The 4,428-nt window shown below is 42.5% G+C and overlaps 1 long non-coding RNA gene across 13 annotated transcripts; it reads left to right on the forward strand.

Annotated features, from left to right (window-relative positions):
- The first annotated feature begins 71 nt into the window (after positions 1 to 71).
- Positions 72 to 4,144, forward strand: LOC119310371. 13 transcript variants are annotated; one of them, XR_005150701.1, is made up of 10 exons: positions 72 to 307; positions 467 to 509; positions 665 to 784; positions 995 to 1,037; positions 1,193 to 1,312; positions 1,424 to 2,834; positions 3,163 to 3,219; positions 3,319 to 3,392; positions 3,508 to 3,587; positions 3,859 to 4,144. It is a non-coding gene; the product is annotated as an uncharacterized LOC119310371 (long non-coding RNA). The 13 variants fall into 13 exon arrangements; XR_005150693.1 differs by having other exon boundaries at positions 3,163 to 3,424; XR_005150695.1 differs by having other exon boundaries at positions 3,163 to 3,424; positions 3,511 to 3,587.
- The last annotated feature ends 284 nt before the right edge of the window (positions 4,145 to 4,428 follow it).

The raw sequence follows: 4,428 nt of genomic DNA on the forward strand, positions 1-4,428 counted from the left end.
CGCAGCCCCCAACCAAGTGCGACCGACGCCGCCCCCGACCAAGCGCGACCGGTGCCGCCCCCGACCCAGCGCGGCCGGCACCGCCCCCGGACCCAGTGCGACCGGCGCCGCCCCCGGACCCAGCCACCGGCGCTGCCCCCAGACCCAGCCACCGCCGCCGCACTCAGACCAGCCACCTCCTCCGCCCTCAGACCCATCCACCTCCATGGGAAAACGCTGCCGGCACTCTCCACCTTTAACCCCAGTCGCTGCTTCCAACCTGCGAGGCCAGGAACCAGCCCCTGTCGCCCCTCCCGTGCCCGTCCAGGTATGGGGCTCACGCCAGTCCAGCTCTTCCTCCCTTCTCCACCGAACTCTCCTGCCATGCTCCTTGATGTACGAGCTTCTGCCGGCACCAGTGCATGCCGCCACAATGGTTCTTTGGATGTTCATTCATCTGATTTTCTTTTGTTTTCCGATGTACCAGTTCAGATGAGGTTCCTTGCTGCCTGATGGATAATTTGAAAAAGGTAGTTGTCCTCAGTGTTGCTATTTGGCATATGCAAGCTGTTTGATGTAATGTGCATGAGAAAATCATCTTCTGGACTGAATGAAAAGTTGTGCTGCACTTTTGTATTTTGTTGGCTTAGTCAATAATAGATAAATGTGTGGTGAAAAATTGCAGAATTTCGAGTCGAACAATTGCAAAAATTCAGAGGAGACAAATGGGAGAAGTTCAAAGAAAATTCGGACTTGTATAGTAACGAAGGAGGAAGCGGCAGCGCCGCAAGGTCCAGGAATACAGGTAGCTGTCTCCTCCTGCACCCTTCCCATGGATCCCTGTGTGAGCTGTGTGAGCTGTCCATGTCATTGCTGACTCTGAGTGCAATTTTATTTCTTCACTCTCTTGCTTCAGGTAAAAAAGAAATGAACTTGCGCGTCTTGCCGCCATGCCGCCACAATGGTTCTTTGGATGTTCATTCATCTGATTTTCTTTTGTTTTCTGATGTACCAGTTCAGATGAGGTTCCTTGCTGCCTGATGGATAATTTGAAAAAGGTAGTTGTCCTCAGTGTTCCTATTTGGCATATGCAAGCTGTTTGATGTAATGTGCATGAGAAAATCATCTTCTGGACTGAATGAAAAGTTGTGCTGCACTTTTGTATTTTGTTGGCTTAGTCAATAATAGATAAATGTGTGGTGAAAAATTGCAGAATTTCGAGTCGAACAATTGCAAAAATTCAGAGGAGACAAATGGGAGAAGTTCAAAGAAAATTCGGACTTGTATAGTAACGAAGGAGGAAGCGGCAGCGCCGCAAGGTCCAGGAATACAGGTAGCTGTCTCCTCCTGCACCCTTCCCATGGATCCCTGTGTGAGCTGTGTGAGCTGTCCATGTCATTGCTGACTCTGAGTGCAATTTTATTTCTTCACTCTCTTGCTTCAGGTAAAAAAGAAATGAACTTGCGCGTCTTGACGCCATGACAAGCTAGCTCTTTGAGCACTTTGGAGACCATGTGCATAGTAAGAACTAGAAACAAATGCTCACTTTCAGTACAAGACAGTGTGGTGGAAATCTATGGATGGATGATGGTTAGTGTGGTTGAATGGTTCAGTTTGCTTGCGTATTTCTCATTGTTCAGCTCAGTTTGGTTATGCTACTCGAATGGTTCAGAAGCACAGGTTTGAAGATGATTTCTCTGCATGTTTTGGTTTTGCCTTTCCTGCTGATCCGTTTCTTCTCTGAACTTTCAGTTATGGTTGCTTATAGAGAAGAGAGATGGTCAATACTGTTTGCTTGTGTATGCTAGTGAAGTGGCATGATTCATTTTTCTTGTGTGTGCATGCTACTTATAGTTCAAAATTGTTCGCTTGTATATGCTACTGTAAGTGCCTATGTTGAAGCACACTATTTAAGTTTGTTTTACACACAGAACTTCAACTAGAAACTTTTGAGAAAGTACGCCCGCTTTGTTTTTGTGAAAAGTTCAAGTATGATTGTTTGAAAAGTACAAAAATGAATGTCTTGAAGAACATAAAAAAACAAAAAAATATGTGTTAAATGCCTTAGACGTGAGTCCTCTAAAGCTAATTAATAGTCTGTATAATAGCAAACTTTAAGCTGTCTTTCATTTCCTTATCTTATTTCAGTGAGCTCCAATAAACTGATGTTCTTATTTCAGTGACACACTCAGTTTAGTTCCCATATTTTACTTCAGTTCAATAGATAAATCATAAGAAGTAAAAATAACTCCTTGACTGTACTGATTTATAGCAGTGTAGTTTGCTTCCTTTAAAATTCAGTTAGTTCACCTTGGCTAGCAACTCCCGCGCCAAAGCCACCCTGAGAGCGTACAGGACGGCGACGTGTTCGAGGACTGCGACCGTTGGCAGATACAACTAAATTTAGGATGTTTTTGATGCTCTTTTCTTTTTAAGTGTGTTCAAGAATATCATCTTGAAAATGCTAAAAGAGAATTGTAGTCTTCTCGCTCAACAAAAGTTTGGATTCTAAAGGTATTTATGAAGGTTTGTCAGTTCCATGTGCATGTTTGATCATGTTTGGATTTTCCTTCGAGATTTTTTACAAGTTAAAACATATAGCAGTCAAGTGTATAGATACATAAGTTCAGTACATAGATGATGGTTCAGTTTTGCAGGAACGGGTGAGTGTCTTCATCCAAGACATGAGCGACGAGTCAGCCATGACATCATAAACTGGTTCAGTTCCACTTCGCCGGCCAAATCATGGCGCACCCAGCCGCCGCTCGTGATCCCCGCTCTTTCAGCTCCATTCGTCAGTGCCGCCAGTCGACAGGAGTAGGAGCGACGTGCCTGTCAACCAACAAGAACAGAAGGTTCAGTTTTCAAACTTTAAATAGTTCATCGCAAGCTTTGGTGTAGCAGGACGTGCGCCGATGTTTATGTGTGCACTTGATGCAACTCTATTGCAGTGTATGAAGTCCATGCGATTTTCATGCATCAACAATCTGATAGAGAGCACCATTCTTTTCTGAATTTTGTATTTAATAAATATCACCCTTTCTATCTTTTGAACACTAGCTACTGCTATCTTTTATTGTTATAGTCAAAAAGTAGTACATGTATCTAATTATGGTGGTACTAACCAGACCAAGCTACATCAATTGTTTTTATCAAATTCTAGAAATTCTCCATATACTGCAGGAGCCAACCGGACGTCTTTGTCTAGCCTGACTTGGGACGGCTTCTTTGCAACTTCAGGTTAGAAAGTTCAACATGTGATTGGAATTCAGTGCGAAAAACTGCAGGTTAGAAGTTTATCTTCTGTGCTGCCCCCGGAAAGAAGTTTGTCTTCTAAAGGTTGAAGCTAATGGGCTAGGAAGCTTTATAAGGAATTGATCAGAGAAGGTGCATCATGGTAAAAGCTTGGATCGGTGTGTGGCCTAGAATAGCATGAATCCCTCATGTACTATGAACATATTTAGAGTTTAACTAATCAGTGGAAGTTTTGCTTCTGAAAACTGACATTGTTCGGCATGTATTGTTCAGCAGTGCAGGTTCTCCGGGGCGCCAAGTATTGCCAGCAGCGATGCCTGCATCATGGCCCATTCGAGAGATGCTATTTTTGTGTATGCATATTTATCCATTTAGTTTTCTGTTCTGTCTTTTGCCCCAATTGATCCTTGTGTTATTTTTTTATATGTTGTGCACTTATCCCATCGTGAAGTGAAAAATGACAAGCGAGCTAAGTACTAGTTCGGAAAGTTTGCAAGTTCGAACACATGAACCTAAAAAACTTCATTGAAAAAGTTTGGTTTGCCTGTGCCATAAAAATGTCTTGCTAAAGAAATATCTCTTGTGCACTTATTTATTCGCTTGAATATTTGGTTTGATTGTCAGGTGTGAGATGGCGGCCGCCGATGTCGCTAAATCCCTCTACAAACTAGTGGTTGGCTGCTCCCAGCAGTAAATGTGGCCGGGTTCAGCAGCTAGCGCTTCCTCGATCAACCATTTGGAGCACTTTATTGCGTTCATGTGGTGGTGATTGATTTTAGGATCAGTAAATTTGATGTTGGTAGCTAGCTTGCGTATGCAACATGCAAGTTCAATATTGGCATTAGATTCAGTTCTTGTACATATGTCCTAGTGTTCACATTTCTTCGGGTAAAAGTTTATTTTAGTTCAACTACAGAAATCATGCAGGTTCAATGATGATGACACCACAAGTTCGGACAAGAAAACAAATAAGAATTAAAACAAACAAGTTCAAGTGCTCATCCACACACGGTAATTCAAGATGGTAAAGGCTTAAAACGTTTAAAGTTCAAGTCGCAAAACAAGAGAAGTCTAAAACATTGTCGCAAAAAAGATTTGACTTCCAACAAAAAAGAAACACATAAAAACTTATTTTTTGGGAAAAAAATAGCATTAGTTCAACTATATAAACTATGCAAGTTCGGGGATTATGGT

The sequence above is a fragment of the Triticum dicoccoides genome, chromosome 5B (genome assembly GCF_002162155.2).
Source record: "Triticum dicoccoides isolate Atlit2015 ecotype Zavitan chromosome 5B, WEW_v2.0, whole genome shotgun sequence".
NCBI lineage: Eukaryota > Viridiplantae > Streptophyta > Magnoliopsida > Poales > Poaceae > Triticum > Triticum dicoccoides.